Source organism: Pleurodeles waltl, chromosome 3_1 (assembly GCF_031143425.1).
Source record: "Pleurodeles waltl isolate 20211129_DDA chromosome 3_1, aPleWal1.hap1.20221129, whole genome shotgun sequence".
Taxonomy (NCBI): domain Eukaryota; kingdom Metazoa; phylum Chordata; class Amphibia; order Caudata; family Salamandridae; genus Pleurodeles; species Pleurodeles waltl.
In genome coordinates this window covers 1,000,904,527-1,000,932,491 of record NC_090440.1, presented here as the reverse complement: position 1 = coordinate 1,000,932,491, position 27,965 = coordinate 1,000,904,527, and the positions used below count along the sequence as shown (strand labels likewise).

The 27,965-nt window shown below is 47.5% G+C and overlaps 1 protein-coding gene across 3 annotated transcripts in view; it reads left to right on the top strand.

The window, feature by feature from the left end:
• The window catches only part of CD302 (CD302 molecule), a 324,100-nt gene that overhangs the window by 177,068 nt on the left and 119,067 nt on the right, over positions 1–27,965 (top strand). The window lies entirely within an intron of this gene.

Genomic DNA, 27,965 nt, shown 5'->3' with positions numbered 1-27,965 from the left:
TTTTAGCGCCGCATTTGCGCCACTTTTTGACGCAAAAGTGGCGCAAACTTACAAAATACAATTGGCCCATATTTATACTTTTTGACGCAAAACTGCGCCGGCGCGGTTTTGCATCAAAAATATTACCGTCGGCTAACGCCATTTCGGTGCACCGTGCGGGCTTCACATTTATACTTTGACGCACAGCAGCGCAAACCACAGGTGTAAGTCTTTTTTTTTTTACGCACACCGCAGCGTCAAGTCGTAAAGCAAAATTACGTTAACGCGGCGGAAATGACTGTGGGTCGATTTACGACCCGCACACCGGATATGCAGCTTTTTTTTTCACGCATTAGCATCAAAATTCCCTGCAAACACAGCCATTTCAGCAGAGGAGAGCCAAAATGGATCCCAGATGCCTGTATAGACCCCAGGAAGATGACAACAGACCAGGAACCAGCCAGGAAGACCCACACAAGACCCAGGACAGTTTGAAGGAAAGAAAGTGTCGCTTCAGTGCAGAGGAATAGGAAATTCTGGTTAAAGAGGTGATGGAACACCAGCACCAACTGTTTGTTACCTCAAAGTTGCCAATCAATAGGAGAGAGGCAATATGGCAACAAATTGTTGACAAGATTAACAGTGTGGCAGAAGTACACAGCACAGTCATCGAGTGCAAGAAATGCTGGCATGACTGCAAGCAAAGGACCAAGGAAAAAATGGCCAGCAACGGGAAGGCAGCACTGCAGACTGGAGGTGGGAGTCCAGCACACCAGGAGGCCCTGGACCACATGGAGGAAATGGTCACAGCCGTCATTCCTGGGGAGATCGTCACAGGGATTCAAGGACAGGACAGCGCAGACTATCAGGAGACAACGCACAGGCAGGGTAAGTCGCATGGGGAATTAAAATGCACTAATGTCAACTGTAAGCAGGGGGGTATACCGACCACAAAATGCATGGAAGTCATCATATACATGGAGTGGCATGGGTAAAGGGGTATGGCATGGGGGCATGGCCTCTACAGAGAGAAGCTGGGGCACACCATAACACTACACCAACAACAGTCCCATGGGGGCATGCTGCCATGCCAACAATGGAGGAAAGGTAAAGCCACGCCAGGAGGGAAGGGCACAATGTCAAACTCACATCCCGGCACACATCAGCCACTATACCCCCTACATTAACTAGGGCCCAATTAACATCCTCTAGCCATACCGACAACTGGAATGTAACAGTGACAACAGTTGCCACTACCACCTCCGCTCTGTGTGCAGCTCAAGTTGCCAATGGCAGTAACGTCTCCATGGATCATACACACCTAAATTAATGGGTTGAGGATGACAACTTTAACAATCCCCTGAAACAAGACAAATGCTCCAGTCCTTGCAATTGTGAATGCCCATAGTTGCCGCAAAAATCAGCCAATGTCATCAACAGTAGGAGCTACACAGCACTAAGGACACACCCATGCTGCATATGCCAGGGTCCATCCTGTGCCTGGGTCACAATGCAACATCCCAAATGTCATACTGCTCAGACAACAGCATTGAGGGGGAGGACACATGTAACTGGTCACTGAAATACACCTGCACAGTCAGAGGAGGAAATATTACACTGCTACGACTATCAGGGCAATCCAATCTCCACACATTCCCCAACATCAGCTGTACACATTACCAATGCTAACATCCATATCGTGCCATAACAATGCTATGCATAGGATACGCTACATGTCAACTACATATAAGTGAATGTGAAACATCAGAGACTGGAGCAGGTCCATATTGTTGAGTGTGCTGCTAGTGCCATGGCCTCGCTATTAGAATGGATGTAGACGGAGGGTTGAGTAGGACAAGAAGGTGGCAATTCACTATTTGGCCTAAAACAACACTAGAGGAGATGATGCCGACAAGTCTAATAACTTACCACAATACATGTGACATGCAGGTGGGCCATAGGCCTGGGAGAATGCCCATCAGAAAGACTGGAAAAATGACCAGGAAACAAGATCACAATGTGAAAACATCACAAGGCAGGCTTGTCATATCACTAATGCCTCAACACAGACACACTAATTGTACCCTATTTCATTGCAGAGGATGATGGATCTCCTGCGGATATGCCTGTCCAGGAATACCCTGATGACATGGATGACGAGCTGACAAACATCAGCCACAAGACCCTCCAAGATGTCCTTGGAACCCTCCAGACCCCACCTTCAGTCACAAGGAGGAGCTCAGAACAAGAAGCCATCACAGAAGACCCACCCACAACACCAATTGTAAGACCTACCAGCTCCAATACAGCTGAGGACTCAGACGACACAGGCACCAGCTTTGAGAGAACTGTAGTCTGAGTACAGCGGGAGCTGGCCAAGGAGGTGCGGTGGGGATGCAAACTATGGCAGCCAGCCTAGAGGGGCTGCGTTCGTGCATGATGTCATCTGCAGATCAGGCAGCAGCCATGCAAGCGCTAACATCCATCCTGCAAGGACTGCAACAAACTGTCAAGGAATTCACCACTGCAGTAAGGGAGTTGCCACAACACCTCGCACCCCAAACCTTCCACTGCATGCACAAATGCAATCATGACCCCCTCAGGGCCGACCTGGCTGCCTACCATTGTGATGTGGCTGCTATTCATAAGAATCAGCAGATCCTCCTTGCAGCAGTACTGCCCTTAAGATCTTCACAGGTAGCAGCGACCGGGATGTCTGACTCCACGTCTTCTAACACTGAGGTGTGTGTTGCCCCTTCACAACCACCACCACCAAGGACAGAGGAGGCAACACACACATCAGAAGAAGAAGACATGGAACAGATCACCTTCACACGGAAAAGTACCCGGAAGCACTAGTCCTTGCCACATGGCCAACTATTACCAAGGTCCAGCGCTTTGTAACATGCCAGTCTTACAACAACTGTACTCAATGACTGTTCTGCAAACCACTGTTTATCTTGTCATCCTGCCTAGTGATTGTCTTTCACTTACTCATTGGCAAATCCGGTCCCTCTGCACTGTCTGACACATCACCCCAGCATGTCAAATGCATTTTCCTTTACCATTTGTGTAGGATCACAATGGAAAATGTCACTATAATGGACTCACAATCATGGACAATGTACATATACCACTACAGCACTTTTCAGTAAATAGCACTTACACAACCATTTTGTCTCTGTATAATGTGACACATCAACTGTGCAGTAGATAACTGAAATGTGCCTCCTGTCAAATTACATAGCTTGTGAATACAACTGTCCAGAAATTATGTAGTCTGATAACTATGCACAGTGGCCTGGATTGCACCATACTCTGCCCTTCCTAAGGGTAATATCTGATGAAAAGAGAAACCATACACCATCATGCTGTGTTGCACAGAATAATGCTTCCTCGAGGGATATCTAAGCCATCAAATAGTGGCAGCGAAATGTTGCCACCATGCAATACTAACACATATAACAGTGCCCACAAATCTAAGCAAACAGTCAACAAACTGCATGAATGAAGGTGTCTGAGTTTACATCCAAATAAGTAATCATGCTGAACAGTGTCACAAATGATGTCTGTGAGTCATGAACATGATACTACAAGAGTGCTTACGACCACTCAGCTAATAAGGGTTTCCTTGAACATCACACTGCAGTCAGACATAAACCAGTTTCCCCAATACCAAATCTGGAAGCACTGTTTGTGACTTTGAAAACATACGTAATGAAAAAAAAGACATTGGGATCCATATTAACTGTGAATGGTGGTTGCAATGTATGGTGGAATCTTTGCAAGCTAGCTCTGGGATAGCTGCCTATCTTACAGCTCAGTTGGGATTTGTTCGTAGCATAGGACACAAATGTAATAGAACAAAATTCATGTACACTTGTGCCAAGGCCCTGCTCAACAAGAAGGTCGTATCACACATAGCACATCCAAACCCTACAAGATGGGTAACAACTGGCATGAATTTGGCATCAGAGTTCTGACAGTTGTCAGCTAACAATCATGCAGCACATCCTTCGCCAATGCCAGGGCTACAAATGTCAGTGTACTGGATGGAAATCTAGGGCCACATGATCTGCAAGTTGTAAATAGACTTCCTAGTATAGTACTCGTGCTATACCTGAGTGTGTGTATACTAGGTTCCGACCAAAGATTCACTGATTTACATGTCTGTTTAACATACTTGTATCATCAGTCCTAAGAACACTATTCACAAACCTATGCCTGTGTTTGAGGGAGGGGGGGTGGAGAAACAACTAACAATTTCAATCAACATGGACACCCAGGAAGCTTAGGAAAGCTGGAAATGTGTTTGGCTCTACGCACACGCCACAGGTAAGGTGTATCTACTAATAGGAGACAGCAAACCCTTGACCAATCCCAGCGCCACACATTTGTGGAAATGCAGACCTTTGTCCACATCATATACTTCCAGTAAGGCTTGACTTACACCAAACACAGAGTTGCAAAAACACCCCTGGCCATGATTTGCACGCACACCTAGGCCATTGCACTCAAGTGCCACATACTTGTAATACTACATGTGAAGCTACATGCTGCTAGGAAGTTCAACCTTCAGTTTCATAAGTACATTAGTGAATAGGGAAGCAGAAGTCTGTGGGTGAGCATTTTGCAGCCCCATTCTGGGAGAATGTGGGTCTGACAGGCAGACTAAATCTGAGATTAGGTCCAGTGCGACTCTTGTTGATACAAGTGTTATCCGCATGACTCACCCCAATTCACATTGCGGGGTCTACAGGAATGACCTAGCATCCCTAGATAAGACAATAGGATAAGCAGTGGCAAATGCTCACTGTGCCACTGGATTCAAGCTAGCCTAGCTGATGAAGGGAGATACCCTGAAACCGGTCCTAGGATGCTTGTTTCTGGTCCAGGGAGGACCTGGCTTGGCAGTTCGGGCTGGACTGTTCCTATGGGGAACAGGGTCAAGACTGATTTGCATATGGCTGGGTCCAAACTGGGGTGGCATGGTGAGCAAAAGAACGATGGATTAAATCCAGATCTGTGACTGGGGGTGAGTGGTTGAAAAGTTTAAACACTCGGTCCACCATCCTTTTGTGTTGCTAAAGTTGCCTTAAGTGGGAAGGGTATGCCCAGACGTGGGTCCCTTGCTCACTGTGCCACTGGATTCAAGCTAGCGTAGCTGATGAAGGGTGATACCCTGAAACCGGTCCTAGGATGCTTGTTTCCGGTCCAGGGAGGACCTGGTTTGGCAGTTCGGACTGGACTGTTCCCATGGGGAACAGGGTCAAGACTGATTTGCATATGGCTGGGTCCAAACTGGGGTGGCATGGTGAGCAAAAGAACGATGGATTAAACCCAGATCTGTGACTGAGGGCGAGTGTTTGAAATGTTTCAGCACTCCGTCCATCATCCTTTTGTGTTGCTAAGCATTGGCAAACTCCAAAATGCTGAGATAATGAAATCCCACTCATGGAACAAGACAAATGATGGGCCAGCGCATCACACCTTGCTATGTGTTCAACACACAGGAGTCTATCACACATCGCCAGCAAACACAACACATAACAGACATATCAACACTTACTGGAGTGGCGGGGTCCTCAAATGAAGCCACCTCGCCCACAGTGTAGGGTGCCGGTCCACCTGTAAGGCATGGAAGGAAGAAATGTTCTCAAAATCTGTGCACTGACCAACAATTCCAAAGACAAAAACTATCTGTAAGATGACATAAGTAAGTAAAGCCACTCAGACATCATGATACTGCATCCGATATAGCACGGCTAACATGTACATAGCATGGGTCTCCTGTGACAATTATACACATATCTGCACACATGCAGTGGCCCTAACTATCATGTGGTGGCAAACATGCTCCTTCATTAGTGAGCAGACATAATAATGGTGTGTATTCGTCTCATCATGTGCATCCAAGAGAGACATCCAAAGCCTATTTACTTGAGAAGTGCATTACCAGTCAAACAGCCATTGTGGCCATGACAAAGTTATGACACATAGGTACAATGTACAGAGGGGCAGGGACATTTGAAAGCCCTCATGTTGTTACAGTTTCTTCATTTGATGTGGCCAAGCTATGGTGATTTGCATCAACCATAGAGATATGAACCCATGTGCATACCTTTGGCCTGCCATCCCTAAACGAAAGGTGGAACACCAAATACCAGTGTAAGATGTTAGCTGAGGGCACCTTACACTTTTTCCCTATGTTTCCAAATCCAGATCTGACATGTATCCAAAATGATGAAGGACCACAATAATCCCTAACATTCATAGAACTTCCATGAACGCTTTCCTTACACACTCATCAGACACACACAAGACATATATCTGGGTCCCATTGCTATCATCAATTGACATAAAGCCTGCACTCATTTTCTGCATCATGTAGTGTTTCTAAAGTCAGTCTAGCTGTTATGTCAACAAAGGTTGGTAATATTTTGGAAAATCTATACTTCACTGGCAAATGTGACCTATATAGACATGATTGGCTCCTAATTTGTGTTGCTGTTAGACACAAAGGCAGCGCCAAATTACATTAAGCAAAAGTATTCAGTAAGTTTGCAGAGCACTTGCTTCCTGACAGCTAGCAATTGTGGTCCTTCACATAGTCCATCAATGACCCTGTATGTTTCCGAAGCATTCCACACACTCAACAACATAGCTGGCAGATATTGTACACATCATCTGATGTCACTACAGAGCTTTTAATCGTGCACATTTACATGATTTGTACTCACCAACAGGGCCACCAATCACTATTCCCAGGTGGTCCAGCAGATCTTGCTCCCTGGTGATGAGGTCAGCCCAGCGGTGCTTCAGCTGGTGGTCATTCCTCTGGTTCCGATACATGCGCTGCAAGTGATGCAGGAACTTTCCCCACCGGATTCGACGTGCCTCGGTGTGATACCCCTGTATCACCTTGCCCCCTGCCTCAATCATCAGTGGGAGGAAATGGCACACCAGCCATATAAACCCCCCAAGTTCCTCCTCACCCATCTTGCCAAGACGTGGCCTACCCAACATCTTAGCACCGAAAAAGGGGAATAGGTGATAAAGAAGAACAAAGGAGAAAAGAGGGAAAGTAGAATGACAAAAAAGTAAACTTAACAACTAAAAGAGCCCAACTATCCCCAAACTAGCACCACCCACAACAGACTCCCACAAAAAAACAAAGACAATACAATACTGGACAATAGTACACAATAAACACTCAGACAGTATACAACAACAAATTTAGATAACAAACTAACAAGTAATGGAGCACACAGGAGACAAAAGGAAAATTTCACTGGACAAAACTCAGAACACAGCCACACAGTCTAGAAGAATCACAGACTGCAAAGTGAAAGTACCCCCACTGCACATATTCTGTAAACAGGATATCCTATTACATCACTTCCTGGATAAAATGGCCGCCGTCTTTATCATTATGTGTCAAATTTTTTACGCATACAGTATGTGCGTCATTTTTTTCGACGCACAGGAGTAAAAATTAGGCCGCATCCATTTATTTGGAATTAGTCTTAACAGTTAACCAATTTTAAGGACATAATGCGTCGTTTTTTCAGGCATGCGTGTAATTTTTTGACGCTTGTGCATCATTTTTTGATGCGTATGTGTCAAAATTTCAGGGCATTAACTGGGTATAGGTAATTTTGCCATTTTAATGTAATGTTACATTTGTGACACAACTGAGATAGGCTGATTGCACCTACTTTGGTGTTGACGGTGTATGGTCACATGTGAGACATCATACTGCTGCGGACCATGATCCGCTACTTGCTTAACAGGATTCTCACGCTTGGCTGACGCACTAGATGGCCATATGTGTGGCCTACATATATGTATTGCACAAATTGGGCATGTTTGGCATCAGGCGAGGATAGCAAGGTGACGCACATAAGTACAATACCTCAATGCCTATGGCTCAATGTGTGTGCATTGGCTACTAATGTAGTTGTCGACCCAGTGTGTGTGTATCACAAGATGCATTATTGAAAATATGCTTATATGAATGTGAAGTCAATGTGTCCAAACCTTAGATGCAAGTCAGTGTGGAAATGAGAGAGGACATGTGCTAGTCATACATGTATCAACATCTGTTGTGTGTACTTCCAAGATTTTGGGTAACATAGACACCACAAATGACAAAGCATGCACCGGATAGATGGCAGACGCTTGTTCATGTCAGTGTCTACAAGTTGCCCATCCCATGTCCTAGAAATTTGGTAACTGCTTCCTAGGCACTTGTTGGTGAATCTGGCACATGTACAGACAAAGTGGGTACCATGTTATTGGCACAGACAGCCAAAGGTGACCCCCAACTGTTATATCACGCCACAGTTGTGGTCATATGACTGAGCCACAACTCTCCAGTGGCAGTGGTGAACCAGCAGACGAGGCAGCACATGGCCATCTATTTCCTGTGATCAATTTCACAGAGATGGCTGGTTCATGTGTGTGGTCCAATGTTGATCCAGTATATTTTTAGGGGTGTATGTTGTCACAGTTACGTCCAGGTCTCATCATGAGTCAGTTGCGCCTATTCCTGTATCTACTGAGTTACCTTCGGAGATCGTTGTGAGTAAAGTCGATGAGGACATGAGAACCTACATGGGGATGGTCCCACCCTGTCACTGCAGACATGTTATGAGACTGTCAACAGGGCAACCTTGGTGTGCTGAGTGAGATCATATGTCAGGAGTCATGTTCCGGCAGGTGTAATTACAACATTTGTACACAGGTTGGCCTGTAAAGTTCCCACTGCATCTATGAACATCATAGCCTCTGTGTTGATTAATCTTGCAGCTATTCACCACGCACAGCCCCTCAATATGTTGTGAGCAATGTGATTCTGCGTGTGAAGTGTCGGGCTCCTAACATGTGTACTTCTCATGCACATTATCAGAGGTAGCTGGTTCTGCTGGAGGCACCATACTCAATCCCTGCATACGGCCCTTATACACTGTCTCACCTTGTCGTTCATGCATACATGAGACCCAGACAACGGATAGGCCATGATGTTGGTATTCAAAGACAATTTTACTAATATGGCACAATTAAAAAGCAGATGATGCTATACAATGTATTTGGGTATGCAATGAGGAAGCACATGACAAAATATCCCCTGAGGAATGTGAGGTTTGGTAACGCAAGTGTGGTACATATGTAGCCACAAAGGACCTTTAGGATAACGCACAGACAGGTGCCAGTCAGGCTGACAGGCTGCAGGGTCAATCAGGATTCTGCAATTTCACAAGGTACATACTCAGTGGTCTGACTAAGAATGGTCGGAGGATGAACAAGACAGTTGACAAGGAAAACTGTGTATGTCCTGTGTTTTTTAAGGTGACACATAAACCCAAGGGCTGTGTCACATGGCTTAAATACTAGCAATGTATAACAGTGTATTTGACTAAATGTCAAATTCTATGCTGTTCCAACCATCTGCATGGGCAGTGCATGTTGAAATGGGTGGTGTGCATGGAGGTATCAAAGGTGTGTGCTGCATCAGTTTCTCAAAAGTCCTGTTGGTGGGATCCGAGTTCAAATGGCCAACAGTACCTTTCACTCGGGAAGCAATCTACAGGTGATAACACGGCTTAGAAACTACAAGCCAGTGTATTAATTGACCGGACGCCCATGCAGTCAGGTGTACTATGACAATGGCATAACATAGGAAAGGGTGTAGCACACTGGATGACTATTGTTAGTCTGTGTGTGTAGAGGAGGGAATATCAGGGTACACATATTACCATTCCAGGGACCTCTTCAGACAGGTGGGTTGAGACCAGGGGCATGGGTGTGTCAGGAGTTATGAAATGGGCTGACATGTACATGGAATGTCATGTGTGCAATGCTTGTCATAGGTGTGGCACTTGTGCTGTCTGTGTTCTGCTTCTATGGAACTCACATCACAGATAGTCCTTGCAAAGATAGGTGCTGTACGACTTACTGCTGTGAAGGGTCTTGTCATACATTCCTGTTACCAGTGCAATTGCACATCCACTGCGTCATGTATGAGGCATTTTTTCCCTTAGTGACTGATGGTGTCTTAGTTGTGTGCCATATGCTGCGATGAACCATGTATGTGTGAAATAGGTGTGGTCCTCTGCTAATGCCCTTCAAAGGTGAAACGTACAGGATATATGTCATTTACAGTGTGTGTGTATGTGGCTGTTGTATGATACGCATCACAATTGACCAGGAAATTTCTGTGTCATGATCGGTATATCAGCAATGCTCCATGAGGCTACACTATTATTCTGATAGTAGGAGATAAAGGTGAGCAAAAATGATTAGCCAGACCATGATATGATGATTATTAATGGTGTGAGTTGGTTTAAAAGAAATTGTTCACAATATGTTGGCACCTACGCACTCCAGCAACTGTGTTTTGTTGTTCCCCCTCATGTTGCAGGCCAGCATCCTCCTTTTCCTTCTCTTCAGGCACGTGTGGCTCTGGTTCTAAGAGGGGAATTTTCCTTCGTATGCAAATGTTGTACAGGATGGCACATGTTAGAATGATCTTACAGACCAGTTCTGGGGAATATAGGAGGCTGCCACCAGTGATGTCGAGGCACGTGAATCTCGACTTGAGGACGCCGAAGGTTCTCTCGACTATGCTGCGTGTCCTCCTATGTGCGTCATTGTAGGCACGCTCTGCTGCAGTGCTTGGGTTGTCAAATGATGTCATAATCCATGGCTGGATCCCATACCCCTGATCAGCCAAAAAAGAAAATGAATTAGGTCATTTTGATGTAGCTTGCCCCATTGATATCAGCTTGAATGGCAGTAGTTGTCTTGTGTTGTCTGTGACTCTTTTGTATTATTGTGCTCCTTCCTAGGCTTGTAGGATGTACCATCTGCATTGGGTTGTTTCCTTGGCTGAACAAGTGTTTGCCTGCTGACTGGTTGTCAGCAGTATGTTTGGGTATTTGCAGTAGTGTGCACTCCCTAGCATTGTGACTTGTGATACAGGTGTCCCTGTGTCTTCACTGGGGGTGAGATGATAGTTACATACACAGATTCATTTTGACAGTGGTGGTAACATGTTAGCATCTATGTACCCTGGACATCCCATACCTTTAGACTTATGCAATGGATTAATTTAAACATCAGTGAGCCGCTACATTTTGCAAGGTGACAATTGGCCAAACCTCTCCATACGTTGTGATCATTGACGTCTTAACATTAGATTGTACACTAATTTCAGATGTGTGACAGGTTCACTGCAGACCTATGAAACATGGCTAGTGATGTCACGACCTCAGTGTGTTCCTGTCCACATGTTGCTGTCGTGGTGTATGTGTTGTGTGTCCTAGAGGGTTGCTGTGCAGTGTGTATATAAGTAGGTTTCTGTACTTACCAACAAGTAGTCCATTGCCATATCGTCCATCCTGGAAGTGTTGATTGATGGTAGAGTGATGGAAGATGAATGAGTCATGGACACTCCCAGTATACTTTGCCACAATGTTGGTGAACAATCCTTGGTGATCGACAATGGCCTGCACATTGATGGAATGTGTGTGCTTCCTGTTGCGGTAGAGGTGTTCAGTTGCAGCAGGTGGCACAAGGCTTATATGTGTGCAGTCGATGGCGCCAAGGACGTGTGGGAAGCCACTAATGAGGTAAAACCCCTGTTTTGCCTCCTGCTGCTTCTGCAGTGTGTTTGGGAAGCAGATGCAGCGGGGTGTGAGTCCAATGTTGGCATCCAGTACTTTGGGCAAGAAGGCAGAAAATGATGGCTGTGATATTCCGGCAACCAGGGCGCCAGTGCTTTGAAAGGAGCCAGTGAAGTACAGCTAGCAGCTTGGTTTCTGTTGGGATGGTGCAGTGTGTCAGCAAGGTGGGTGCCAACTGTGGCTCTATGTTGCGCAACAGCTGCTGAATGGCCTGCCAGTTCAACCTGTACCTCTGGATGATGTCATGTTCCCTGAGGCCATGAAGGGTTGTTCTCGTGCGGAATATTCCCTCCTGCTCTGCCTTTGGGGTCCCTGCTGGTGTTGTGGTAGCTGCTGGGCTCTGTGTCTGCGTGCACGCTGGATGAGAAGCACCTCCATGTCTCCCTTTTGCTGCTCTGCTGTTGCTTCTGTGTGTTCTGATTAAATACAGGTGTGTTTGCCCATTTTAACACCTGACCTGTCCCAGGCGTAAATTTTTGCCGCAAATCGGGCTGTGTGTCATTTTCAGGCTCCGTCTCCCAGCCGTGCAGCATTTTTGCCTGGCAGCTTAAATACGACGCACGGACGTTTCTCATTTTTTGGATGGGAACGCCTACCTTGCATATGATTAACACAAGGCGGGTTCCCGCATCCAAAAAATGACGCACACAGCAGGATTTTGACGTCCGCGGGCTTGGGCCTCAAAGTTTAAATATGGGACAAGGTTTGCGCTGAATGTGCGTCAACATTTTTGAGCAGACGGAGTATAAATATGCCCCAATTGTATTTTGTAAGTTTGCGCCATTTTTGCGTCAAAAGTATAAATATGGGCCCATGTGAATCTAGAGTTTGGATTTGCAATACTGTTTTTATAGCTAAGAAACTGGTTTCTTTCCTTCTCAAATCTTGTTTAAACAGGATATTCCATTTAATTACATTGTCAACATAACATCTCTAAAAAGATATAGGTCTTACATTTCTTAATCCAGTATTTTGTTCCAGTCTTTACGCCTAACTCTTATCAAGCCTGTTTTTTATTTATCATTCATTCTGCCTTATTCATCCATGTAATTAATGGCAATTAATATTTTAAGCTTCCAAAACCATTCGGAGCAAGATTCTGTGGTTGGTTTTCAGCTTAGGAGGTAACATCTGCCCAAACTTTTGGTTGTATTGCCATTGAAGGAATCTGGCTAGGATTGGACTGTTATGTGACAAAACTCTTGAATCCTTTTGTTTTAATCTCTAGCTCTTCTTTTCTTTGTTGAACTTGTTAACTCACATTTGTCATTTTCTTTTTAACAAAATCACAACTCAGTTTTTCTTTTTTTGCTCTCTTACACCAGGTGTCATCAGAAAAGTAGGTCAATACTGTCTCTAAGTCTCACTTGCTATTTATTGGCTTTTATAGGCTTTAATGGAGGGCTTTTGGGAGCTACTTAATGTACACTTTGCCCCAGCTTTGGATGCATGTGTTGGGCATAGGTCTTTAAATTGTGCATTACCACAAATCCAAAGCATATTCAATTAAGCAATTGTAAAAAATTATTTTGGATATGTTTGGATATAAATGTCCCCTGCATGATGCACAACTTTGTTACCCTGTCCTGAGTGCCCAACTGTATGTGAATCTGGTATTCTGACTTTTATTTTGGCTTTTGTGTCACACTGACCTAGTGTGTGTGTGTGTAGGGCTAGGCCTGTTCCTGACAATGCCAGGTCCAGGACATTTCATGTGACCTGGAAAGACGCACCCAACATGGCCTCATGATGGAGAGTGGACTATTGTCCCTGTCCCAAGTGGCGGCAGTGTACCATGTTTTGTGATCCTTTAGTATGACCAAATATTTTTATCTGTCAATGAAAGTGTGGTCTATTGAGCCCTCCAGTGTAACGGTCTGCTGTTATGTGTACCCCAGATTCTTCGCTTATATCCTGTGAGTATGTCAAGTGAAGGTGCTGGTATGCATGTATTAAATGTGTGGGGATAAAGCTACATATGTGTATAAAGCAAAGTACCAAAGACGGTAGGATCTACTTTGGATGCTTCAGGTTTAGCATGTCAGAAGAAGGAGGATAACAGTAGCTTTCAGAAACAATGGAATTGTACATTCCTGTGGCTGGAGAGTAGAAATGTAGACACTGAAGTGAAGTTAGAGACAGAGCTATCTTTAGATATTCTATTAATACTTTATTAGCAAGGAGCTGCTCATTAGTTCCTCCTGTGCACTACCCTTGGTTGATGGTAGTGGATGTTGTCCTCAGGAGTGACTCGATGCCCAGCAGGGGTCCTACTCCAGGCAGCACCAGATCTGTCCCTCATGCTAAACAGAGGATTCATTGTGGCCAGGTATTCAGAAGGAGGTCAGATTGGGAAGAGGGGGAGCAAAGAGAGGATAAGAAGGGTTATTCTTTTCATAACACACAGACTTAATCAGCAGTTCTTGCATGCCATACAGATGCAACTATAGTTGGATAACAATCTCCTTCCCTTGGCCTGCTTGGTACTGGGAATTAGATTCTTGGATTACCTCTGAGAACACTGTAATAAAAAGCAGATATATTCAATTCACTTCATATAAACATTTTTTTAAAGTGGCATCCCAACCATTCCACTGTGTTCCATTCCCAAGATCTTCATGCCCAAGGAAGGGAGTGCTCCGCAGAGTACTCAAATTTGCTGTGTAACCACAGCTGGTATCTGTCTGTCAGACAGTTCCCCAGAGGTGAGAGTACATCACTAGAAATTTACGTTTTCTGGAGGAGCTGAAAATCTCCCTAGTGCCTGGAAGCCTGCCTGCTGAGAGAAGGAATGAGTATGTTTGTTCCTGCAGCAACAGAGGCAGTCAAGGAGAAGCCCCGCATGTTCCCGGTGTATGGAACACCTAAAGATAGCAATAGATATCACAGAGTGATTCATATCATAAGTGGGTCCCACATCTCTCTTCGTGGTTTTGAAATGAGAATTACCTCAAAAGCTGCAACAAAACAATCATGGGTGTCAGGAACTGTAGCATTGAACAAGTGCTCCAAACACCATAAGAATAGGAAGGCCCCTCACCATTGGAACCTGTTCAAACAAGGAGGCCTAAATGTACCTCATCACTTTGAGCCTGATCATCCTGGAAGGAGGTAGTTGCACCTGGCTGCTGTTAGCCCATTCAGCTTGGAAGACTTTGTGGCTCTTCACTGCTGTGAGCGTGATCATCCTGGGAGGCTGCATTTGTACCTCACCTCTGTGAACCTGATCAGTCTGGGAGGCCATAACTGTAGGTCCACACTGTGAACTTTATTGGCCTGAGAGGACACAGCTGTGGGAAGTTATTTCCTAGCAGCCGTGCTGCCTTGCACTAAGGACTTTGGCACCAACAAGAGAACACCATAAAAATGGAAGGTACCATCATCTGACTTGCGAGAACCAGCATTTAAGAATCACAAAGATTTGCTTGAACCTGAGCAAAAGAACTGAGATGCGCTCCGGAATCAAGTACCAAGACTTGAGGCTTTCTGCTGAAAGACCAGAACAAGTGCCTGAATTGTGCTGCAAGCCCCATGGTGGTAACAGTGATGCCTCTGCCACAAGATGCAAGGCAGTGTGGCTTTTAGGTTTACCCTTGTGGGGAAAGGATTCTGGAACGCTTGCATGTAGTGCCCTCTATTAAACATATTCAGGGCTACAACCCTATATTCGCTTACCATCAATTGACTTCTGTAGTATTTAGTTCTACTGTGTGATTGTCAACACCAGAGCAGTACGCGCTCTATTGGCGACAACAATGCAAAAACCCAGCACTCTCAAAACAAAGTAATGTATGCATTGTGCTGATATGTTGTGGTTTAACCTTTTGCATTGCAAAGTTCAATCCTGAAAACGTATTTTTAATATGCTTACAAATACTGTTCCTTTGCAATGTATTGCTGCAGGTTTTCAGAGTGTGTTAGGGTGTGGCCCCTTTCCAGGGCCTTCCAGAGACTTTCCCTGCAACATGCCTGGGCGTGGTTCTGGGCTGGGCCAAGACTCTATAAAAGAGAGCCAGCCCAACTCCCAGTGCTCACTATTCAGAGGTCCCGGTGCAGAGCAGCAGCTTCTTCCAGAGCTCCTGTCCCGGAGGCCTATTTGGATCTTCCAGTCTTCTGCCCTAATCCTTCATTGGTGTTCATTGTTCCAGGCGGTAAGACGGTGGTTGGACTGTCCTGACACTGTTATTTAGAATTTTCATATTCTTGGTTTAAATTCTAAAATGAGTAACAGATTACTTGCGCGCTACCATTTCTTGACATTTATATGGTAGTTTACAAATAAGCAAGACGCGCAATTTATTCAATAAAGGTTTGACTTTGTTATTCATTGCGCGCTACCATTTCTTGACATTTACATGGTGGCTTAAGAATCGGCAAGACGCGTGATTCGTTTTATGGTGTTTAAACATTGTTGTCCATTGCGCGCTACTATTTCTTGACATTTACATGATGTTTTTCGAATTGGCAAGATGCAAGACGCAGAACTCGTTTCATGAGCATTTAACTTTGTTGTTCATTGCGCGCTACCATTTCTTGACATTTTACATGGTGGCTTAAGAATCGGCAAAAGAAGCGCGATTCGTTTCATTGTATTTTGATCTTGTTATTTATTGTGAGCTGTTATTCCTTGACATTTACATTGTGTTTTACGAATCGGCAAGACGCGCAATTCGATTAATGATGATTTGACTTTGATATTCATTGCGTGCTACCATTTCTTGGTATTTTACATGGTAACACTCAAATTGGCAAGACGCACGATTCTCTCCTCGAGTTTAATTCATGTTGTTTATTGTATGCTACTATTCTAAGATATTTATTATGTAATATTTGAGTTGACAAGTTATGTGATTTGTTTCCTGAATCCATATTGTGTTATTCATGATGTACAATCCTTTTATGGTGTTTACTATATATATATATATATATATACACATATATATATATATATATATATATCTGCAATATGCGCAATTTGTGTTGAAACATTTTAAGAGTACACAGAAGGCCAGAGTTTCTAGATGCAATATTGTATGGTCCTAGTATACATTCTCAAAACAGGATTTATATGACTGGTTTAAAATTTAGTCAGAATGTTTTTTCTGATTCTCATGTAAAGGAAAGTACTTGAATAAGAAAGTTTCATTTAATTCATCTTGATTCCCCTACAGGTATCCGGTCATCTTGAAACTTAGTCATTTTAAACTTAACTCTTAGATTGTTCATGTTTTCAGAATGACTAGGCTTAGAATCATAGTCTAGTATTGATTTCAGGAGATATAATTTTCATATTGTGTGTTCTAACCTTTTTCTTACTACAGGTCTCCTTCCCAGATGTTCCCTTCCTAATCCCCTCTTCCCCTCTTGAACTCTCTCAGTCTCTGTGATTTATCTATCAGAGTTTTGGAGCTGTTCAGTGGTGGACGTGTTGGGAACGTGCACAGACCCCAAGGATCTGGTGACTCTGACAGTGATTAAAGTATGTTGCTCTTTCTAAAAGACAAGCACTGGGCTGGAAATTATGTTTCTTGGCTGTTGGTTTTTGTTGAGTTTGAGCTCTTGCCCTATACACTACATCCATGAGAAGCCTGTGACTGCTCATCACGGCTACCCTGAAAGTCAGGTGTGGAAATAATTGCACTTGTCCCAGTTGGAAAAGCCATGGTAGTATGGACCCCAGGACAACAAGTAGCAAATGCCGTCAACCACCATGATTGGGACTCAGTAGCCCATCTGCCCTGTGAACACCTGAACAGTGTCTGACAAGTTAGTTAGCAACATTGATATGTTCTTTCAACAGGCTGCAACACTGTACCATTATATGCTTCTATGCATCGTGTCGCTTCCAGCATATATCCTTATTTAATAGATCTTTCATCCCTTATACATGCTGTTTCCTCAAACAGCTGTAGGATTTCTACTGTAGAATTCTGTGGTAGGGTGGAAAACAATGGAGATTGCCTTCAAGAAGCTCCTTTATGACCTGAAAATAGCCTGTATGTGTTGAAGGATATATTTGCGGCTAACACACACTGAGCGCTCTTGTGAACTCAACATATTATCTCTAACTGAAGATGGTGTTGATTCAGTGTGCTTTAGCCTTCCTAGGTGATCCCTTTGAATGTGAAGAAGACAGAATAATATAATTATCTTGCTCTACTAGCTAGAAAGTAGCTTGTACCTAATGCAGTTTTTATCTTGGTGGTCACTTTAACAGCCAAAGCCCTCAAGATTGGTCTACAATCCATTGCTCCCAATAGCTGTTAGAATCCAACCATCTTGTGGAGCATGCTGTACCAAAGCCTCAAGCACATTGATTGACTCTGGTCTCTAATTGGAGGGAGGATGAAAAGTTTTTTTACAAACGAAAAGAAGCTTGAACCTCCTAATTAGGTTTCTGCACAGATAGTGACTTTCCTAGTTTAGTTGGGAAAATGTCTTAGCGTTCACGGCTTTCAGCATCACCCATACGCCTAAAGCAGTCTCTAAAGTAGCCACCCTGCACCTGAGGGTATCAGGTTCAATGAAAAGGCAATAGAGACCAGAGTATAGTTGCAGCTTGGGTTAATGCACCAGCTTGGTTTACCAGTATAATAAATACTACTGAAAGAAACGTCCTGGGGAGAGCCTGCATGTGTCACACCTGCCTCCCTGGATGACTGTACGGCACATATTTAGCAGTTCTCACATTTCACCTCACCCAGTTCCAGTGAGGTAACTATGAGAACTGAAATCTGCATGTGTGTATTGTCATTTTGTCTGCATTTCACTTTTTCTTTTATGCATGGTATGCAGATATACATCCTGTGAAGAATGCAGATTTACATCAGGAATCTGGTCCACTTACAGCAGATTGACATAAGTACCACCCCTAGTGCCACTCTCAGTAATCATAAGCTGAAGACGAATGAGTACAATAGTGTAAGTGATTCTGGAGAGTACAAGGTATTCCATGGAGTTGGTCCAGCTTCTTCAAATTCTATATTGATTGGATCCTATGATAGAACCACGGGCACTAACCATTATTTGCAGTACTATAATTAGCTTTGTAGCAGTGTGAGATGGGTAATTTCGCTCACAGTCATTTACACCCATTTCAAAAGCCTGCTATGCTTAATTTTACTTTCACTTTTTTCTCATTTACATGTTTGTCAATGTCTGTGAGGTGAACCCAAAGGGCATGCCTGACTTGAGCCCTACACATGGAGATAATAAGTACTCAAGACCAATGCATTATTCTGTTGTTATCTTTATTTGCATAACTTTCCTAAGCAATAGATGCCATAATAGGAGCAAAGATGTTTATGCTCTCAACCCGAGGGCTAATAGATGCTCTTCAGGCTATGCCATCAGCAGTCCAAAAATACACATCTCAACACAGACAACTCTTATTCGCGCGAATCAAGGGACAACAGAACAAATAAAGCTCCCCTTCTTACTCAAAAACACATCACACAACTCACCCGCACTTATGTTAACCCATGACATTAGGGCTCTAGATTCCCTACAAAGCTCATCTCAGACTAAAGCCCACACAATGGAGAAAACCACTGCTTACCTGCTTCCTTTCATTAAACTAGTGCTGTGGTAAATTTCATCTAGCTTTGTTCATAGTCCTCCACTGTTCTTTCACTTTGCTTATTGCAGTATTTATAGACCTAAATTCCTGATTTTAGCTCTTTTTATGTTTTCAATTTCCCGCACATCATTAAACGATTCAATAATTTTAAGGTGAGGTTTTACTTGTTTGACTGTGCAGGTTTAATTCTCCAATAGTTATTTTTACGAATTTGTTATGCATGGTGTGTAGTGATCAGACTATGGGGGTCATTACAACCCTGTCGGAAGGTGTAAAAGGTGGGGTAATACCGCAAACAGGCCGACGGACAAAAAAAGGGAATTATGACCCTGGAGGAAACCGCCAACAAAGACAGCCACTTTAACACACTGCCCGCCACAGCGGTACAGACAAGCAGCGCGGCGGTCACCGCCAACAGACAGGCGGAAGACAATGTACCGCCCACAGTGTCACAACAGGCCAATCCGCCACCTTCTCCGGGGCGGATTCACCGTGGATAAAAACACGGCGGAAACAGCTTTTGCTATGGGAAAACGCTCACCTTCTACACATCCCGCGAGGAACGATGACTCCATGGACCCGGAACTGCAAATACTACCTGCCCTTGTCTTTCTGCTCCTTCACGACCAACAGCGACGTAGGCGCAGAAGATACCGGTGAGTACTGCACCTACGACACGGGGGAGGGGGGAGTCAAAAGTTAGGGGGACACCCACCAAACACCCCCACCCTCGCATATTACAACATGCACACCAATGCAGTCACAAACATAACAGTAACAACCCACAATCCCCCCGGAAGAATGCAAAGACAATGCGAATTTCGGGCAAACTTTGTAATGTGCCATTATACATGTCATACAAAAATATACAAATATATGTATTCCAAAATCACTCATATTTACATATACAATCCGAGAAGTATTGCAGATATGTACACAACAATGTCCGTGCACAAACAGTCCAAAAATGCATGGGCGAGGCCCACAATAGATACCTGACCAAAATCGGAGAGAACACTGCCGGGGCATCAGATAGAAACACTACAGGCACCTCAGGGGGAAGGGAAGGTGGGGCACCTCAGCCAGATTAATACAAAGCCAGATCCACGACGGGGCTCCATGCCCATTGATGTATCCTGGGGAGTGCAAAGCCACAGTCTCTCAAGTCTCTACAGTGGGTGGTTTGCCCACTGTGCCATCCTGGGGAGTGCAAAGCCACAGTCTCAAGTCTCTACAGTGGGTGGGTTGCCCACTGTTCAATCCTGGGGAGTGCAAAGCCACAATCTCTCAAGTATCTACAGTGGGTGGGTTGCCCACTGTTCAATCCTGGGGACTGCAAAGCCACAGTCTCTCAAGTCTCTACAGTGGGTGGGTTGCCCACTGTTACATCCTGGGGAGTGCAAAGCCACAGTCTCTCAAGTCTCACAAGTGGGTGGGTTGCCCACTGCTTAATCCTGGGAAGTGAAAAGCCACAGTCTCTCAAGTCTCTTCAGTGGGTGGGTTGCCCACTGTTCAATCCTGGGGAGTGCAAAGCCGCAGTCTCTCAAGTCTCTACAGTGGGTGGGTTGCCCACTGTTCAATCCTGGGGAGTGCAAAGCCACAGTCTCTCAAGTTGATGCAGGTCCATACTGGTCCTGGGGGGTGACTGGTGCCCAGACTGGATGAGTCTCAACCGTGAAAGGTAGTGTCCTGTCACTGTCCCAGCTGCACATGGGATAAGGATGCCTGATGTGGTGGGCCATTCATTCCTACCTGGTGCATTGCCCTGTTCAGCAGTGCTTTGACATGGCGGTTCTGGACTGTTCAGCGGTGCTTTGCCATGGCGGTCTTTGCCCTGTTCAGCGGTGCTTTGACATGGCGGTTCTGGACTGTTCAGCGGTGCTTTGCCATGGCGGTCTTTGCCCTGTTCAGCGGTGCTTTGCCATGGTGGTTTTTGCCCTGTTCAGCGGTGCTTTGACATGGCGGTTCAGGACTGTTCAGCGGTGCTTTGCCATGGCCGTCTTTGCCCTGTTCAGCGGTGCTTTGCCATGGCGGTCTTTTCCCTGTTCAGCGGTGCTTTGACATGGCAGTCTTTGCCATGTTCAGCAGTGCTTTGACATGGCGGTCTTTGCCCTGTTCAGCGGTGCTTTGACATGGCGGTTCTGGACTGTTCAGCGGTGCTTTGCCATGACGGTCTTTGCCCTGTTCAGCAGGGCTTTGACAAGGCGGTTCTGGACTGTTCAGCAGTGCTTTGCCATGGCGGTCTTTGCCTTGTTGAGCGGTGCTTTGCCATGGCGGTGTTTGCCCTGTTCAGCGGTGCTTTGACATGGCCGTTCAGGACTGTTCAGCGGTGCTTTGCCATGGCGGTCTTTGCCCTGTTCAGCGGTGCTTTGACATGGCGGTCTTTGCCCTGTTCAGCGGTGCTTTGACATGGCGGTCTTTGCCCTGTTCAGCGGTGCTTTGACATGGCGGTCTTTGCCCTGTTCAGCGGTGCTTTGACATGGCGGTCTTTGCCCTGTTCAGCGGTGCTTTGACATGGCGGTCTTTGCCCTGTTCAGCGGTGCTTTGACATGGCGGTCTTTGCCCTGTTCAGCGGTGCTTTGCCATGCCGGTCTTTGCCCTGTTCAGCGGTGCTTTGACATGGCGGTTCTGGACTGTTCAGCGGTGCTTTGCCGTGGCGGTCTTTGCCCTGTTCAGCGGTGCTTTGACATGGCGGTCTTTGCCCTGTTCAGCGGTGCTTTGACATGGCGGTTCTGGACTGTTCAGCGGTGCTTTGCCATGGCGGTCTTTGCCCTGTTCAGCAATGCTTTGACATGGCGGTCTTTGCCCTGGTCAGCGGTGCTTTGCCATGGCGGTCTTTGCCCTGTTCAGCGGTGCTTTGACATGGCGGTCTTTGCCCTGTTCAGCGGTGCTTTGACATGGCGGTTCTGGACTGTTCAGCGGTGCTTTGCCATGGAGGTCTTTGCCCTGTTCAGCAGTGCTTTGCCATGGCGGTCTTTGCCCTGTTCAGCGGTGCTTTGCCATGGCAGTCTTTGCCCTGTTCAGCGGGGCTTTGACATGGCAGTCTTTGCCCTGTTCAGCGGGGCTTTGACATGGCAGTCTTTGCCCTGTTCAGCGGTGCTTTGCCATGGCGGTCTTTGCCCTGTTCAGCGGTGCTTTGACATGGCGGTTCTGATACAGACATTGGTGTGTGGCATGACGATTTCCACACTGGACATTGGTGTGTGGCATGACGATTTCCACACTGGACATTGGTGTGTGGCATGACGATCTCCATACTGGACATTGGTGTGTGGCATGACAATTTCCACACTGGACATTAGTGTGTGGCATGACGATTTCCACACTGGACATTGGTGTGTGGCATGACGATTTCCACACTGGACATTGGTGTGTGGCATGACGATTCCCACACTGGACATTGGTGTGTGGCATGACGATCTCCATACTGGACATTGGTGTGTGGCATGACGATTTCCACACTGGACATTGGTGTGTGGCATGACGTTCCATCATTGCCCAGCGGGGCTGTGGCATCCTGGCCCCACCTGGGCTGTGTCTTGTGTGGTGGTCTCTGGACCAGTGACAATACTTGGGCCCTCCTGGGCTGTGTCTTGTGCGGTGGTCTCAGGACCAGTGACGATACTTGGGCCCTCCTGGGCTGTGTCTTGTGCGGTGGTCTCAGGACCAGTGACGATACTTGGGCCCTCCTGGGCTGTGACTCTGGCGGTGGTCTCAGGACCAGTGACGATACTTGGGCCCTCCTGGGCTGTGTCTTGTGCGGTGGTCTCAGGACCAGTGACGATACTTGGGCCCTCCTGGGCACTGACTCTGGCGGTGGTCTCTGGACCAGTGACGACGGTGCTGGCGGTTGTGTCTGGACCGCCGGAAATGATCGCGCACTTCTCCGCCGTGACACTCACAACAGGCTGGGCAGACTTCCTCTGGACCTTCCCCACCTTTTTTGGAGTTACAGCTGACTCACCAATCGCCTTCGATCCCATTTCACTTGTTGTCCCACCAGGAGTCTTGACACGGTCCCGTCATCCACTCTCCAATTTCGGAGCCTTTACAGGGGGTGGGCTGCCAGTGCCTTGGCTCCGGGTCCTACTGCCTGCCCTGGTGGACGGTGCACTCCAAAAACCTGGAACACGCACCACTGGTACTGGAGGCTTTTTGGCTGAGGCGCTACGACGGGACTGATGAATTGGAGGGGGGGCAAAAAGGTCAATTTGACAGAGGGACAGTTTCTGACGAACACTGGGATGGGTAGCTGGAGGGGGTCTGGGAGTGGAGGAAGAGGAGGTGGTTGTAGGAGGTGTCACTTTAGCTGTTTTGGGTGCAGGTGCAGGTACTGGAGGCTGTCGTGAGGTGGATGGATGTTGGGTGAGTGATTGCCGGCGTTTGGGTACTTTGGGAGGGGGCGTCACAGACACACTAGGAGAGGACACAGGGGACGTGTAAATGGCAGTTAAGGTGGTGAGTGCTAGTGAGCGGCGTGTGGTGCTGGGTGTCCTGGTGCGAGTCCTAGTGCCTGTAGATGTGGTGCATGCAGGTGTGTGTGTAGACGAGACTGGGAGGGAGGAGGGAGAAGAGGAGGAGGGGGACACAGTGGATGTTGCTGTGTCTGTATGGGTGTGATGCTTGTGTGAGTGCCTGTGGGATGTGTGGTGCCTATGTTTGCCTGAGCTACTTTTGTGTGTTGACTTGTGTGCATGCTGGTCTGTAGGTGTGCTTGGGATGGGCTGGGATACAGGGGATTGGGTCTGGGTGGAGGAAGTTGGAGGGGGGAGGCTGGACACAGGGACAATTGCTGCCATCAGTGCTGAGGCCAGAGATTGCAGGGTTCGCTGAAGGACAGCCTGACCAGAATGAATGTCCTCCAGGAATGCATTACCGTGTTGCAACGCCCTTTCTACACCCTGGATGGCATTCACAATGGTAGACTGCCCAACAGTGAGTGACCTGAGGAGGTCAATGGCCTCCTCACTGAGGGCAGCAGGGGTGACTGGGGAAGGGCCTGAGGTGCCTGGGGCGAAGGTGATGCCCACCCTCCTGGGTGAGCGGGCACGGGGCGAACACTGAGGGGCTGCTGGAAGGGCGGTGCTGGTAGGGGGGGGGTGGTGGCTGGTAGAAGTGGGGCGCACAGATGGTGCCGCCACCACAGGGGAGCTCACATTGGCGGACGAGTCTGTGTCGCTGGTTGGTGATCCGGTGGCCGACGTGAAGCTCCCCTCACCCTCCGTCCCACTAGTGTATTCAGAGTATGTGGTGTGGCCCTCCATGGCCATGTGGGATGCAGCTCCCTCGTGCTCCGGTGCCACTGTACCTCCGCCTGTTGATGCTGATGTACAAAAGGACAGGGAGAGCAGGAAAAGGGGGGGAGACAGAACAATGAGAGTTTTAGTGCATGGCATACCGCTGCCGTTGGCGGACAAGACAGACGCAGCAGCCCCATGCACAACGCCGCGCTCCTGCCCTTTGCACATGCAATTTCTGGGATATGGCCTACATGGCAATGGTGGAAATCTGCGCACATGGATGCCACAGGGGCAACTATACCTCAACTTGCTAATTTACTGAGGTGGGGTAGAGTGCCACATGGCCTACATTACGGAGCGGCCTTGCCTACCTAACTCGCCCTGGCCTAGGGACGCCCACAGCCCACCTCCCCCACCCAGACACATCCACTGCACGCAAAGTCCGCAGAATGAGGTTGTACTCACCCCCTTGTGTCTGCTGTGATGTCCTTAAGCGCCCATCAAACTCCAGGTAGGCCACCGCCAGGATCCGGAACATTAGGGGGGTCATGGTACGACAGGCACCCCTCCCACGATCGGAGGCCATCCCCAGCTGAGCCTCTGCCGTCTTCTTGCTGCAGCGGCGAATTTCCTCCCATCTCTTCCTGCAGTGGGTGCCCCGTCTCTGGTGGGCCCCGAGGGTCCGGACCTCCTTGGCGATGGCACGCCAAATGTCCCTCTTCTGGTGGGCACTGACCTACATGACATGCACAAGGGAAGAGGAACAGTTATTAACAATTGCACCATCAATGTGTGTGTGTCCCCCTCCATACTCTGACCATGTGGCCCATTTATTCCCATGCTTTACTGTAGTATGACTTCTGCCCCTTCCCTCTTCCACCCAGCCCTGTCCACCCAGGCCTAGCCCCTACAACGTGCTCCCTGTGTACTAACCTGTTGGTCTGGAGGACCGTAGAGTAGCATGTACTGGGGGAGGACCCCATCCACAAGTTTCTCCAACTCCTGTGCAGTGAAGGCAGGGGCCCTTTCCCCAGACGCAGCAGCCATCGTCGCTTCCAGACCGAGGTCACAGCAGCACTAGCAGTGTAGGTCCTCTCCTGTCGAAGGTCAGGTATCTAGTGATTGAACAGATAGAAAATGGTGGTGACGTCCGCGGCGGTGACGTCCGCGGCGGGGCGCATCATCACCGCCGGCGCACCTGTTCATTGGCTCCTGGGACCCATAGGGTCCAATGTTAACCATTGCAGCATTGCGCTGCGCTCTACGACCGCCTACCGCTACGGTGTGCAACGCCAGCGCTGTTATCCCACAATCCCATTGTCCCAGTTTAGAGGTCAGGCAGCCGCCATTTCAGGGGCCCACATGGATTCATTTTCAACTGCGTCACACATACTGAGGCCTACACTCAAAACACACACACAGGAAGGGTTTTGTGTCTGGTGTAGTCTTGTGTGTAACTGTGGGTACATACCTGGAGGAATAGTGACTGTTTCTTCGCTGTTGTCCTTCGCAGGCACCGTCAGCTGGGAAATATGAGAAGATGGCGGAATCCTCCGGTGTACCGACCACTGCTGGACCTGTTGACAATGGAAGAGAGACATTTAATCGTGACCTACCGGTTTGACCGTGCTACAATCCAGGAACTATGTACCCAGTTGGAGACAGAGCTGATGTCACCAATCCGCCATCCGACTGGAATCCCCCATGACGTGCAGGTGCTGTCAGTGCTCCATTTCCTTCCATTTCAGTTTCACAAATGTGGTAACCTACGTGTCAACTGTTTGCATCCTTGAAGGGCTTGTGGTGTGTGACATAGGTATGTTAGCCTTCCAATGGGTAACCCATTATGAAACTGTAATTGATAATACAGATTTACAAATAATAGACTGACTCCATTTGTTTTTAGTGTTTCAAGGGTGTTTATTTAAATGTAAAAAAAATGAAGGGGGGTTGTAAAATGGTAATGGGTGATGGTGGAGGAATGTCAATGGCAGAGTCCAGTCTATTAGTCTCACAGGTACATTGCACATCTGGGCATTGGAAGTGGAGCTAGGTCAGTTCCGATTTGGGCAGGGTAACAAAGGTGGACAGTGGGGGGACAAACAGGGTGGTCTTATTTCCTGGCGGGGATCTTGCCATCTTGCTCTGTCCTGTTCCTGGATCTCAGGGCCCGCTTGCATGGTGGTTGTCCGTCTGCAGGGGATGGGGTGCTGGTGTGGTGGTCCTGTGGCGGGGCGTCCTGTCCACTAGCGCCGGCAGAGGTGGTGGGCATTTCATCGTCGTGGCTAGTGTCAGGGGCCCCTTGGAGTGCCACGGTGTCCCTCATGGTCTTTTGAATGTCCGTCAGCACCCCTACGATGGTGCCCAGGGCAGAGCCGATGGTCCTGAGCTCCTCCCTGAACCCCAAATATTGTTCCTCCTGCAGACACAGGGTCTCCTGCAACTTGTCCAGGACCGTAGCCATCGTCTCCTGGGAGTGGTGCTATGCTCCCATGATGGAGGAGAGGGCCTCGTTGAGAGTTGGTTCCCTTGGCCTGTCCTCCCTCTGTCGCACAGCAGCCCTCCCAGTTCCCCTGTGTCCCTGTGCCTCCGTCCCCTGGACCGTGTGCCCACTACCACTGCCCCCAGGTCCCTGTTGTTGTTGGGGTGGTGGGTCAGCCTGGGTGCCCTGTAGTGGTGGACACACCGCTGATTGACCTGTCCTGGGTAGGGAGGTTTGGGCCCACTGGGCGGGTGCTGTGCTGGTGTTACCAGAGGGTGTAAGCTCGGTGTTGGGCTGTGGCTGGGCAAGGGGAATCGACTGTCCTGAGGCCCACGATGGTCCGGGCTGGTCATCAAGATCCAGTGGGGCAGAGCTGCTGTCGTCACTGTGGGCCTCTCCTGGGGGGGAGTGGTGTTGTCTGGACCCTCTGGTGTGGTGACGTTCCTTCGGGTTCCTGCGGGGGTATAAGTACATGATTATTGCATGTGTGTGTTTCATGGTGTGCAATGGTTGGGTGTTCTTGAACCCCAGTGCAGGCATTCCTGTGTGGGGGCTTGTGTCCTGATGGTTGGGGGGTGTTGTGGGTCTGTGCAATGTCTTGCAGAAACCCCGACCCCCCTTCATTTTACACTGCCGTGTCCTGGTTCAGAGCTTCAGATTGCCAAAGGCCCTGGACTCTGTGGAGGAAGGTATGTTGAGGGGCTGAAGCTACCTGGTCCTGCTTTTGCTCTCTTGGCCTGCAGTGCCAGGCCGGCCCTCACCAAGAAAGAGCCCTCGAGTGGCCTCTGCGATAAGAACTTGGAATTCCAATACCAGCTTGAGGACCTTGAACATAGGGCCGGTTGTGCAAGCAGTATCAGGGAGCATGGAGGATTTTGTGGTTTGCCTGTTTTACAGTGAGGCTCCGGAGCTCGCGGACCAGGCAATTCTCTTCGACTGCACTCATAGGACCGGCCGTCCTGCCCGGTCTCGGTGTCAGCGTCAAGACATCCTTACAT